The sequence below is a fragment of the Orcinus orca genome, chromosome 15, assembly GCF_937001465.1.
Source record: "Orcinus orca chromosome 15, mOrcOrc1.1, whole genome shotgun sequence".
Taxonomy (NCBI): domain Eukaryota; kingdom Metazoa; phylum Chordata; class Mammalia; order Artiodactyla; family Delphinidae; genus Orcinus; species Orcinus orca.
Window position 1 is genome coordinate 82,825,784 of NC_064573.1, and position 14,086 is coordinate 82,839,869.

At 56.5% G+C, this 14,086-nt stretch overlaps 1 protein-coding gene across 13 annotated transcripts in view; it reads right to left on the reverse strand.

The window, feature by feature from the left end:
* The window catches only part of PITPNM2 (phosphatidylinositol transfer protein membrane associated 2), a 144,459-nt gene that overhangs the window by 60,179 nt on the left and 70,194 nt on the right, over window positions 1-14,086 (reverse strand). The gene's annotated exons all lie outside the window — the stretch shown is intronic.

Consider the following 14,086-nt stretch of genomic DNA (forward strand, 5'->3'; position numbering starts at 1 on the left):
ATGGGACAGCCTCATGCGTGGAGGTCCCCAGTGGGTCTGGGTGCCTGCACTTAGTGCCACCATCTGGACCCCACCTCCCCCAGGATGCCCAGCCTAGCAGGCTGAGCCCCGCCGAGCCCCACCTTGCTGATAAGTGGTCTCTGGCTCACAGCCTCCTCAGCCACAGCTGCCCCTCCCTCCGCCAAGCTCTCTGCATGAAGGACATGTGTCACTGTGCATGATGCTACTTCACATCTGGGCTGCTTCGAGATCTTATTTTCCCCACAAAACTGTGAGTTCTCTGAGGACCCGAGGCCACGCGTTATTTCCTGTGGACCCCCAGGGCCTGATGCCACCGCAGCGTTGCCCAACTCCAGGGGGCGCTGTTCCTTTCTACTGTACGTAACAACACTTCCACCCACTGTTTGCTCAGTGGTTCATCCTGAATGGACATACAGTCCCCCACCACAGATAAAAAAATGGTTTTGTCAAAAAAAAAAAAGTCAGAAGAAAACACAACTGCACCTCCAACTAGAGCAGATGAATAGACATGCAGAGTTCAAACAACACACACACAGGCAGAGGATGAACGCTGGGGTTGAGGCCAGCACAGGGCACATCCAGTGGGTGGTGGGAAGTGCAACCGAGAGAGGGTTCCAGAGCCCCTGGGCACAGGTGTGGCGCTCTTTATCGGTGCCTGGGGTGGGGCAGGGGTCTTTAAGGGTGCTAGGTTGACACAGATGGGATCACAAAACTCAGAAACTGAAGGGGAACTTGTTACCTGACTCCACCATTGTATAGATGGGAAATTAAGGCCCAGAGAGGGGCAGGGACTTGATCTGTTTATCTATCAATGCATCCATCCACCCATCAATGCATCTATTCATCTATCCACCCACCCCTCCATCCAGCCATTCCTCCAGCCACACATGCACCCATGTATCCATCCATGCACCCATGCATGAGCTGTCAAGCCATGCGTGCATGCACCCATCCATCTAGCCATACACGCACCCATCCTTCCCTCCTCTCCCCCTAGGGAGCCAGGGCAGAGCTGGAACTGGAGCCCAGAGCACTAGCCTCTCAACCCCAAGCTCTCCACAGTGGGCCACCGTTGCCTTCTTTAAGGCCATGACAGCTCAGGGGAACTTCCTGACCCGTAAGGCAGGCAAGAAGAAAGTCCCTGCTAGTGGCTTGTGCCAAAGTACATACCATATCGGGCACCTGCTCTGAGGCCAGTTCACCCACAGCTCAGTGAGTGCAGCCATTCCGAGCCCACCCTGCAGGCAAGGAACCTGCAGCCCTCCCAGGATTCGCTCTCTCCCTGCACTACGGCACTGCGGGGCAGGTATGGCTGAGGTAGGGGTGGGAGGCACTCCTGGTGGGTAAGAGGCCCAGCAAAGGCTCTGAGGCAGGACTGCCATGGCCGGCAGCGAGGGGTTCCTGGGTCGTCACGGGATGATGGGAGATGCATGGGAAAGAGCCTGCACGCTCGGGGACTTCAGAGCAAGGGAGCTCCCGAAGGTTATGAGGGGAGCTGGTCCCCAAGAACAGCAGGCAGATGGGGTTGGAGCAAAGTTATGCCAACTCCCTGTGTTTCTGTGGTTTCAGAGAGAACTGCAGAAAAGATTCGGGGGCCGAGCAGCTCGGAGTGTCAGCAGCCACCAGCTGCTGGGAACAGACAAGGCGGGGGAATGGCAAAGGTGCTTGTACAAAAGGACCATCTGAGAAGCGGGACTGCCGCGGGAGTGGGCGGTAGGTCCCAAGGGAGGCCCTGCAGCGTAGAGTGCCTCCTGCTTCCCCCCTCCTCCCTGCCAGGGGCTGGGCCTGGCTCGCATCTGTCTGCTCCCCTCCATAGGCACCTGGGACACATATGCTTGCTCCCTCCCCATTTCAACGTGTGTTGGCTGCAAATCCAGGAAGTCGAACTGCTGTGTCCCCAGACTCCCTCCCAGAGAGGCAGCAAGATGGGAGGGCAAGTTTGAGCCCTAGCACTTTCCCTTCTCCCCTCTCTGTCCTTAGATAACATACATAAAAGCCCGAGCCTCAGTTTACTCATCTGTAAAGGCGAGTGGTACTACATCCAAAGAGGGGTGTCAGACATACGTGTGGAGAGCACCCCACGCTGTGCCTGGCAATAAAGATGTGCTCTGTCACCCACGGTGACCATAAAAATATCTGTTGAGCACTGCCAGTGGTGCTGGGTGGGGTCCTGGGGCCCCTGTGGGTGGCATCACCACTTTAGCTCCAGGAAACGGACACTGGGAGGGACACTGGCGGGGTGGGGGGAGCTGGGGGCAGAGGCTAACTGTCACCAGTACAAAAGTAGGCTTACTCTTGGGGCCAGATGCTTTCAAGCATTCAGAACTCCCCACACTTAAGATGCGTAATACTCCATGTTTCAGCAGCATCCAATAATCAAATCCGTGGACATTTCTGCAGTGAGATACATGAACATAGGACGCATACGGGCTATAAATAGCCTCACTTGGACTATAAATAGCTTCACCTCGGTTCAGGCGCGAGCTCGCTGCCAAGTGAATTATGGAAAAGCGTTTGGTTTTCAGAGCTTGCTGGAGTTTGGAACTGAGGATAAGGGATTGCAGCTCTACATGTCAGTGCTTTTCACCACAAACTGGGGAAACAACTGTGCGTCAGCCCTGGTTCATCTCACAGCCGATGAGGTCCAGATGAGAGTCACATGTGCCCTGCCCCTAAAACCCGCCAGGCCCCGACCCGGGGGACACAGCACATGACCAGTCACAAAGCAAAAACAAACGCGTACACAAATAAACACACGTGGCAATGCACACAAGTATAATCACACCAGCCTTGGGCGCGGAGGCAAACGGTGACGCAAACCCGATCTGGGGATGGAACCCACAGACACCTGCTCAGGCTAACCCCTGCCCGTGCTGATGCACCTGAACCCGACAGGAGGGAGAGGCCGGAATGAGGTACAGGGCTGGGGCGTGGAGGCCAAGAGCTTCCCATTCTCTGGACCCTGGAAGGGTAGCAAAAGCACCAGGCAGCCTGGGAGCTGGTCCTGGCACTGCCACGTGGGAGCCGATGGCTTCGGATTGGGTGGCCTGACCTTACTGAGCTGCAAAGTCGGAACAATCGGGCCTCCCAGGGTTCTTCAAGGAGTGGGAAGGCGCCCTCAGGGCGTGGTACTTGGGAAATACTCGATGACTGTTCTGTGAAGTTGCTTCAATGTACAATATAAAAAGGGGGAGGTTGGGGCTTCCCCGGTGGCGCAGTGGTTGGGAGTCTGCCTGCCGGTGCAGAGGACACGGGTTCGTGCCCTGGTCCGGGAGGATCCCATGTGCCGCGGAGCGGCTGGGCCCGTGGCCCATGGCTGCTGAGCCTGCGCGTCCGGAGCCTGTGCTCTGCGGCAGGAGAGGCCACAGCAGTGAGAGGCCCGCGTACCGCAAAAAAAAAAAAAAAAAAAAAAAAAAAAAAAGGGGGAGGTTGGGGGTGAGGGAGGTATACATTACGAGCTTGGGATTAGCAGATACAAACTACTATATATAAAATAGATAAACAGGGACTTCCCTGGTGGCGCAGTGGTTAAGAACCCACCTGCCAATGCAGGGAACACGGGTTCGAGCTCTGGTCCGGTAAGATCCCACATGCCGCGGAGCAACTAAGCCCGTGCGCCACAACTACTGAGCCTGAGCTCTAGAGCCCATGAGCCACAACTACCGAGCCCTCGTGCCACAACTACTGAAGCCCACATACCTAGAGCCCGTGCTCTGCAACAAGAGAAGCCACCACAATGAGAAGCCCACACACCGCAATGAAGAGTAGCCCCCGCTCGCCGCAACTAGAGAGAGCCCGCATGCAGTAATGAAGACCCAACGCAGCCAAAAATAAATAAATAAAATAAATAAATTTATTAAAAAAAAGATAAACAACAAGGTCATACTGTATAGCACAGGGAAGTAAATTCAATATCTTGTAATAAGCCATAACAGAAAAGAAAATGAAAAAGAATACATAGGGACTTCCCTGGTGGCACAGTGGTTGAGACTCCGCACCCCAATGCAGGGGGCCTGGGTTCAATCCCTGGTCAGGGAACTAGATCCCACATGCATTCTGCAAGTAAGAGTTCCCATGCCACAACTGAGGAGCCAGCGAGCTGTAACTAAGGAGCCCTCAAGCTGCCACTAAGGAGCCTGCCTGCCATAACTAAGACCCGGTGCAACCAAATAAATAAATAAAATTTAAAAATATATATACAACTGTCATTTAAAAAAAATAAAAAGAATATATATATATATATGTATAACTGAATCACTTTGCTGTACACCAGAAACTAACACAACACTGTAAATCAACTCTACTTCAACAAATAAATAAATAAATAAGGAGGGTGTTAAAGGTGCGGCCCCTTCAGTTCCAGAGATGCCCTTATGACCTCATGGCTCTCTTTGAGGCCAAGCCTTAGTGTGTCTCTGTCCTATACCAGGTTCCCTGGGTGAACACAGACAGAATCTTTGAGCTGCTGTGGATGCCAAGGGCAGCCCCCATGAGACTAGGTTCATGGTCTGGAGAGGGAAGCCTAGAGCAGGGACAGGCTTACCCTGGAGGAGGGGGCAAGACATCCCAGGCAGAATCCAGTTTTGAAGCCAGAGCGGGTTCCCATGGCGGCTCCACCCTCCACTGGGTCTTGGCAAGTTAAACTCTCTGAGCCTGAGTTCTCACATTTATAGAAGTCAGTCCAATGCCATGGACACCCGCACAGGGTAGTCAGGGGGGATAAATTAAGAGACGATGAATGTAAAGTGCCCAGCACACAACACCCAAGGAACAGCAGCGGCTGCCGTCAGTACCACGATGACGGAGATGGTGATGCTGGGACAGCCCTGCTAATGGAGGGCTTCCCTTTGAACTGTACCCTCACACTCAAAACAGTCAGGATAGGAAGAAATAACTCATCGCTATTGTTATCACCAACCTTCCCCCCACCGTTTGGGACCCCTGTCCCCACGACGACACGAGGCAGTAGACAGATGTGCTCCCCCATCTCCAACTGGAAGACTGAAGCCAAGACGCTGGCGGGGACTTGGTCAAGGTCAAACCAGGCAAGTCAGTCCCAGGGAGGGAATGAGAAGCCCTGATTCCAGGCCAGGGCTACCCACCCAAGCCAGCAGCCCAAAGCTGGCAGCCCTCCGCAGCCTCTGGGCACTCCTGGGAGTAAGGCCACCTTAGAGGCACAGGGGTGTGAAGCAGCATCCGGTGGCCCAGGCTGGGGGAGGTGCGGGTCAGGTGGGCTCGAGGGGAGGTCAGAAGAAGAGAGAGGCTGGCTGGGGTATCCGGAACTGAGTCATCTTAACTGGTCCAAGCCCACTGCACACAGTCTGGCTCTTCTATCTTTGGCGGGGAGCCTGGGGCTATTTTGGGAAGCTCTGCACACAGCCCGCCACTTCCCTGCCAGGCTGACTGGGTCAAACACAAAACCAGCGCAGCAAACGCCCCATGTCAACAGGGTGGGGAGTGAGGAGGCACTGAACAGCCGGCGCGGGGGTGGCGGGGGTGGCGGGGGCGGGCACCATCCCCCCACCCTGCAAAAAAGAAAATAAAACCAGGTGGTGAAACAAACAAAGCTAGTGGGAGGCAGCAAGATGCGGTGGGGCAGACTAGCTCCGGAACAGACGGACCTAAGTTCGAATTTAAGCCTTGCCTTCGAGCAAGTAAGTCATTTAACCGCTCTGGGCCTCAGTTTACCCGTTTGTAGAAACATCGCCCACCTCACTGGGTTAGGTGGGATTAAATAAGATGACACTCGGGCACTGGGCACCTCCTTCCAGAAGTGAACTCCGCCTCGGCCTGATATGTCTGGTCATCCCTCCAAGGCTGCTCAAAGCCCCGTCTGCTGGACAGTCCCCCACCTGCAGCCCCAGCTCACCCAGGGCAGGTGCTCAGAAAACACCTGTGGACAGAATGAAAGGGGGAACAGGGCCGGGAGTAAAGACTGGAGGCCCAAGGATGCGAACAGCCACTTAGGGGGTTTTCGAAGAGTACCACGGGAGTGGTGGACACAGGTTATTACGTCCTTCTGACAGATGACAGGCAAGGGCTCAGAGAAGGGAAGCGACATGCCCAAGGTCAGCCAGTTCCACTGAGGGCTGAGGTTCTCAGCAAGCTGTATCCTTATCTTTCTGGAGGAGAAAATGGGGGCCCAAGGGCAGGGAAGGCAGCGTGGCTCGGAGAGGAAGGTACAGGCGGTGTAGGGCATTCTGGAATGATCTTCTTTCCACTGGGGCCTGGGCTCAGGTCTGGAGCTAATTATGGATTAAGGGAGGTGGGAGCATATCCTGGGAGTCCGACAGCCCAGACAGACCGCTGGCCCTGTGCTTTTCTCATTAGACTCTCAAAAAGCCCCAGGGGTGGACTCACAGTAGCCAACAGATGGATGCGATCCACGTGTCCACTGATGGATGAACTGATAAACACATGTGGTCGATCCACACAATGGAATGTTATTCAGCCTTAAAAAGGAAGGAAATTCTGACTCACGTTACAACATGGATGAACCTGGAAGACATGAGGCTACATGTCTTCCATAAACCAGACACAAAAGAACAAGGACTGTATGATTCCACTTCTACGAGGCGCCCAGACAGATTCATTGAGACAGAAAGGAGAATGGTGGGTGCCAGGGGCTGGGGGAGAAGGGATGGGGTTTAGTGTTTAATGGGGACATTTTCTGTTTGGGGAAAGAAAAGAGTCCTGGAGATGGATGGTGGAGATGGATGGTTGCACAATGTGAATGTACGTAACCACTGAACCGGACACTTAAAATGGTTAAAATGTAAATTTTGTTATGTGTATTTTATCACAATTTTAAAATAAAACAGAAAAGGGAGAAAAGCCCCAGAGCTGGGCCCAGGGTTTTCTTTTGGGGTGATGAAAATGTTTAGGAACTAGACAGTAGCAGTGGTCGCACAACATTCTGAGTGTACTACATGCCACAGCTTTATGTTATGTGAATCTCATCTCAATAAAAAAAATTTAAAGTTGCTGAGTATGAGGCAGGTGGCTCCAGTGGACAGGCAGCCTGGGCGGGGCTGGGAATCAGCGGGGACTTCATTGGCGAGGCTATTCTCTCTGAACAGGAGGATCTGAGGGACATCACAGGTGTGGGAAGGGAGGCAGCCAGGTGGCTGAGATGCCAGCCGCCAGGCAGCCGTGGGGCATCTGGTCCCGGCCATGGGGGATGCTTGCATCTCGGGCACCGTGTCAAGGTCCCCTCCATCACCCCTGGTTTCCAGAAGTCAGACACAGGACGGGTTTCACACAACAGCAGGATCCGTCTTTCCTTAGCTGATGGGGACACAGGGCCCTTTGAGGGACAAGGACTTGCCCAAGGTCTGCAGGAGGTCAAGGCGGGGCTGGACCTCATGCCCTCCAGAAACGTCCAGCCTGGTGTACACAGAGTTGTCTGGAGACCAACATCACCCTCATGGCTGAGATGTGTTCAGTGCATCTTGTCTGGGACAGACCCTGGACACAGAGATGAAGGCTCTTGCAGGTGCCAAGCACCTAGATGACAACTCCACACTGTGCCCCGGGTGAAGTGCCCAGTGAGGGCTCGGTGCTCAGAGAGAGGCAGAGCTGGGGGCCAGGCGGAGTGCCCAGCCGGCCATGGAAGGGGTTCCTGGGCTAAGCTGGCAGGATGTGGAGCATCAGGACAGAGCAAGGGAGGGAGACCTGGCTGCAGACGCCAACAGGGTGGAAGGGGTACAGGGAGGGGTGTCGGGCCTTGCAGAGGAGTTGACACCAGTGCGTGAGGGCACCCCTCCCCCCCCACAAACCCACAAACCAGCCAGAGGGAGGGTCCAGCGGGCTGGGGCTGGCTCTGCCGCATCTCTTTGGCTGCCCTTGGGTGAGTCTCCGACCTGGACCCGTGGCTGTCGGATGGGGCCGTCAGTCCCTGACAAGCACCGGTTCGGAGCTCTCGGGATGGGGCTTGAATGCTCTCTGCGACATCAGCCCTGCAAGGGCCGCGAAAGCACCTCCCAGGACGGGACGCTCCCCACTGCAAGGTCCTGTTGGAAAGTTCTTACGCTTGAGCAGTCTGTCTCCCTGGGATGCAACCCGGTCCTGAGGCTGGCTCTTCAGGGCCTCGTTCAGCTTTTCTTGCCCAGGACACCGTAAAGCAGGCGTCCAAACGGCACACCCTCTCCAGGGTGGCTGAGCCCTTGGCAACCACCTCCTGGGCTCTGGGCTCTGATTCTGTTCACAGTGGCAAAGCTGCCCTAGCTGACAACAGAGCCTGAGGCTGCTAAAAGCCCCAGATCTGTTTCCTGGAACCAGCTGCCAGCCCACTGCTCCCCCCCCCCGCCAGCCGAACAGGCCCGCCCTTTACCTGGTGACACTCTGCCTGCTGGGTAGAGCGGGTGGGAGAGTGTCCCCCCCAAATTCATGCCCAGCTGGAACCTCAGAATGTGACCTTATTTGGAAATAGGGGCTTTGAGGGTGTAATCAGTTAAGGATCTCGAGAGGAGATCATCCTGGATTTAGGATGGACCCAAAATCCAGTGACAGGTGTCCTTATAAGGAGAGGACACAGAGATACACACAGAGGAGACAACCATGTGGACACAGAGACAGAGATCAGAGAGATGCGGCCACAAGCCAAGGAACACCTGGGGCCACCAGAAGCTGGAAGAAGCCAGGAACGCTCCTCCCCTAGAGCCTTCAGAGGGAGCGTGGCTCTGCAGACACCTTGATTTCAGACTCCTGACCTCCAGAACGGCGAGACAACATACCTATGTGGTTCTAAACTACCCAGCCTGAGGTCCTTTGTCACAGCAGCCCCTACACTAGTTCACTGGTTTGCAGCATCAGGAAACAGGACACAGCCTGAGCTGACCACATGGACATTAGCCAGCGTCCCCCTGCTCTGGGAGCGTTCAGGAGAAAAGGTAATGGCGTCCTGGCTGGGAGGGTGACACCAGTGTGCGGCAGGACAGAGCAAGCCTGTCACCAGGCTCTCAAAAGGGCTGCAGCCCGATTAGCTAAGGTCACTTGAGGGGCCGGCGAGAAGCCCTTCTCCGTCTGCTATGAAGACACTTGAGGGGAAGTGGCTGCTGGACGTGGAGCCGCCCTGCCTCCCTGCTTTCCCCATGGCGGGGCCTGGACAGCCTGTTCTAATCTCCCACACGTGGTCAGGCCAGACAAGCCTGCCTGAGTCCTCAGGTGCACCAGCCCCAAGCAAGCGGCCCCGGAAGCACTCCTTGGGTGAAGGCCTGACCCAGGCACCGCAGCTTCTCTGATGAGAAATGGTAGCCCCCCACCCTGACCTTTGCCTCAGCACCCCTTCCTGTCTCATTTTTGGAGAACCTCTCATTGGGGGTGGGGAGCTGGCCAAGGCTTCTGGAAGCTTCAGAACCGAGACCAGGGTTCCCCTGGGATCCTGCCAGGTATGGGAGCTGAGACAGCTGAGCATCAGCAAACCCCTGGCTCTCCACCCTGCCAGCTCTGCGGACGCTGCCGTGCCAAGGGGCAAGGTCAGGGTCATCGTAGGGCCGATGATGTCGGCGCTCAAAGGGCTTCGCCATGGCCAAGTGCAGCATCTCTCCAACTGAGGCACAGGGGTGAGCTGCTTTAGAAACGTCTCGTGAGCTTGTTCAAAATGCAGATTCCTGGCCCTCCCTCCAGGCCTACTGAATTAGAACCTCTATGTGAGAGACCCGGGACCCTGCATTTTGTACAGGTTCCCCAAGGATACTGGGGAGCTCACCAGAGGATGCAAACACGTGGCCTGCTTCGACCTCTTCATGCAGGTGGAGAGAGCAGTCATAGGACAGGGCTTGCTTGAGGTCACACGGCAGAGCCTGGCTGGTGAGGGGACGCACGCCGGTGTCCCCCTGGGCTTGGAATCAGGTGTCCGACCCTCCTGTGCTCAAAGAGCCCTTCGCCCAGGTGAGGATTCTCCACGGGCCCGGTCAGCTCCACAGGCACCTGGTGGTGACTCTCTCCAGCCATCACGTCACCCCCCGCACCCCGGCTTGCTTTTGAGCTCAGGCCCTGCGCCTTGCTCACAGCCATCTCCCCAGGGCCTGGCCAGAGCAGCTGCTCAATAAAGCCAGTCGCCTGGCAAATGTTTGTTAGGCAAATGATCTGAAGTCCAAACTCTGTCCCAGAGCTGCCGGCTGACCTCAGGCAGCTCACTCAACCCCTCTGCCCCCGCATGAAAAGACTCTGGTCATCTGCCTTGGCCACTGCACAGGGCCGCAGCCAGACTCACCCGGTAAACCGGATGCAATGTGCTTTGGAGACTGCAAAGCCACATCCGGGCATGCGTCCTGCACACTGGTAATTCACAACCATCAAGTCAGCACTGGCTGCCTGGCAGTGAGCTGAGAGTCCAGGGTAGCAAGACCCAGCCAGGAGCCTCTGCTGGCAGCCTGGGGCAACGGGACAGAGCCCAGGGGCAGGTGAGCCACCCCCGCAGTGAGGCAGGCAGATCCCAGAGGCTCTGCTGTCTCCTCCCAGCACGGCTCACTGCTCTCAGGGGTGTAAATCCTGCCCTAGTGCCACACCCACCGTGGGGACAGCGCCCAGGCCCTGAACGTTATCAGGCGGCAGATAGAAGGTAGTGCTACTGAGGTCCAGGGAGCTGGACGAGGTAGGTCCCTGGCCCTCCGTGGGCCTCAGTTTCCCAGCTAAAGCAGAGGGGTTTGAGTGAGACCATCTCCAAGGGCCCTAGGACCATGCAGGCAGTGGCTCTGTGCCCTGGGGTGCCCCCCGCCCCACACAGAAGGTGCTTGCTGATGTCCACTCCCCAAACCCCCTTCCCCCCAACACAGAGACAGGCCTTGTGGAGCACCCGGGTCGGGCAGCTCAGAGGAATGTGGCGCTTGCCCAGGCAGGAGCCCTCCCGCCGGCTGCCATACTCGGGTCCAAATGGACTGCCAAGTGGTCGGAGAGAAGCCCAGCTGCCCGTGGGACGGAAGGTCTTCTCCAAGGCCCACTGGGTAGAGCCTCTTCCTCAGGCTGCACACGAGGCTGCCTGCCTTCTAAGTGACCTCACAGGACCAACCGGTTCTTCAGCCCGGACTGGTGGCGGGGACACCACTGAGGGCTCTGCATCGACATGACCCTTCATGCATCGGCCCAACCTGGATTGACTATGGGGCAAGAGGCATCCCAAGAATGTCGTGCACCGTGTGGGCGCTGCCCAGAAGGAACGTCACCGTGTCCCCTGCTCTTTTCTGGGTCCCGGGGAGGCCCCTCCTTGGCACTGTGGCCACGCCCAGCTCCAGCAGTGAGATACACCTCTGGGCCTTGGTTTCCCCAACAGCGACACTGCTGTGCCATGTGCCCTCAGGTGGCTGGCGGGGCCCAGGCCTTCGTCTTCTAGGCCACAGGCAGCTTAGCGACCACACCTCTGACGGGAGGTCCCGCTGGCCATGACACAGCACTGGCTCTCCAAACATCTGGGGACATGTAAAGCAGCAGCCGGCCTGGCCCTGATCCTAGGACGACCTTTGGTACAGAGTGGCCATTTGAAACGAATCCTTTTCTTAAGTCCTACCCTGGAGGACTGCCCTAGAAAGCAATCACCCGCGACATCTCGCTCCTTCTACGGGTCCATTCTCAGCCAGCGCCCGCAGTGGGAGGACCACCCCCGTCCTGCACGGGGCGACACTCAGGCTCACGGGATTGAGTGGCTTCTGCAGGTCACACAGCCAGGACTCAACCCCGGGTCCACATGGCTAACAAGTTCTGCTCTCCCTGCCACCCCAAGGACAGCCTCCACCTCCCAGTCTCCCCATCCCAGGAACCTGGAATCTGGACGAAGGACTTTAGCCACGCAGTTAGCAGGGGCCCAGCGGGCAAATGCATCCAGGTAGCCAGAGTGTTTTAAATGCCCTGTTCCCGGCTCCCTGTCTGTGCAGCCTGCTGCAGCCCTGACAAGGCCCGGTCACAGCTACAGGAGGGGATCATGGTTGTCCACACCTCGAAGGCTGTGAAGTGCTTGGCAAGGCACAGGGCGACAGGCAGAGTGGGAGCCGGCTGGGATCGCGGTGCTCTGCCCACACCCTCTGTGACCCTGCTGTGCAGAGCAGGAAACTGAGGCTCGGAGAGGTCGAGGGAGTGCTCTGAGGTCTCGCACCCGGGCTGACGGCAGAGTGGGGACAGGACAAGCGGCTCTGACTTGCTTCCGCCTCCGTGCTCCCCCAGCACGGTGGGCCGCCGAGGGTGTGAGATGGCCCCGAACTCCCCCTTGGTGCTGCCTCCTGTCCTCCCTGCGACCTTCTGCGCTGCCTTCAGAGAGGAGGGGGGACCCGGTGAGGAATGCTCTTCTCGCTACGGCAGCAAGGTGAAACTGCAGCGGAGCCCGCTCAGGCGCCGGGCTCGGGTGCCACCACGCTCGCTTTGTCGGGGAGACGATCGAGGCTGGGGTGGCCCACGGGGAGCAGAGCCGGAACTCCCAGCAACCACGCAAGGATTTACCGAAAGGGGCTCTCCGGAGCCCGGGGGGCAGCAGAAGGTCACAAGGCTGACAGCATGGGAGGGTATGCTGCAGCTTGGACCAAAACTAAACCAGCGCCCCGTCAAGAAACCATCAACTTTCTCCAGGCTTGGGGAAGGCAGCAGGCTCTGTCCTCTGGAGGAAGAGACTCAGGTCCCGGGGAAGGCCTCAGCAAGCCCAGGGAGGGAGCTGGGGAGGAGCTTAACCTTGGAGGCCCTTGTGTCCAGGGAGAGCCCTGCCTCAAGAGAGTGTGGCCTGGCCATGACCTGAAAGGGCCCCTACAATGGCTGCTTCTCCCCTGCAGGGCGGGCCGGTCATCGGTTTTGTTCACGTGGCTTCTTGTGGGCTCCTTAAGGTACAAACCCTCCTCTGTTATATCACTACTGTGTGCATCTTTGGGGAAAAGCCCTCAAACACCTGTCTTTTTTCTTTCTTTCTTTCTTTCACATAATCTCTAATTTACAGAAAAGTTGCAAAGATAACATAAGAACTCTCAGATTCTCTCTACCCAGAATCGCTGTTTAAATCATTTGCTTTACCAATGGTGCACTCTCTCTTTGCATACCTATATGCATGTATCTATATACTCCAAACCTTGCAGTCTCTTCTGAGCCATCGGAGGGTAAGGTACCGGGATATCTAAATGCATGATAACAAATCCTGATGCCAGTTCGAGGGTTCATTGCCAAGCACCCTCACACCTGCCTCCTCCAGGCTGAGGTGCATGAAGTAGCTGGTGCTATCTCCAGGTTACAGATGAGGAAACTGAGGCACAGCGTCCAGGGGTACGTGGCCCTCCTTCTACACCGAGCCATCCACACCTAAGTTCTCAGCATAAACCACACAGGCCCACTCCGCAGATGTCTTCCTGATGACAAGACGATGTCTTAATTTTTTGTTTTCTTTTTGGCCGCGCCATGCGGCATGCGGGACCTTAGTTCCCCGACCAGGGATCGAACCCGTGCCCCCTGCAGTGGAAGCGTGAAGTACTAACTACTGGACCGCCAGGGAAGGCCTTAGATGATGTCTCAATTTTTAAAAGAAAGTGAGCCAGGTTGCCCCCACAGGAGAACACAGACGGATCAGGACCCAATCAAGATTGTCTACAGTGCAGCAGGCGGGAGTGGTGGGCTGGGGTGGGCACCAGCGAGGGACTCCCCACTCCACCCGGGGCCGCCGCCTCCTTCAGCGCCTGCCCTCTGCTTCTTTCCTTTTCTCTCCTCAGACAACTGGGATGGAGGGACTCCTCCCTGGAGGGCAAGGACTGGGTCTCCCCTTCATCCCAAAGCCTGGTGGCATGGGGCCCATTGCAGAGCAGGCTGCATATGTAACTGATGAATGAATGAATGAATGAGTCAGAGATCTGAGTTCTGGTTCTGCCACAGGGTGGGCTACTCAACTGCTCTGAGACTCAGTTTCCTCATATGTAAAAACGGGACACCACCAAGCACTTCTAAAGTGGTTGCAAATTGTTAAATTAGATGAGATTTGTGAAGGCGCCGGCGAGGTGGGTGTTAAGATCCCAGTTCAGAGTTTGATCAGGGAAATGAACAAGACAATGGGGAGAAATGGAAAGCACAGCTGAAGATGCCCAAATATGAACAATGTGGGGAAGGC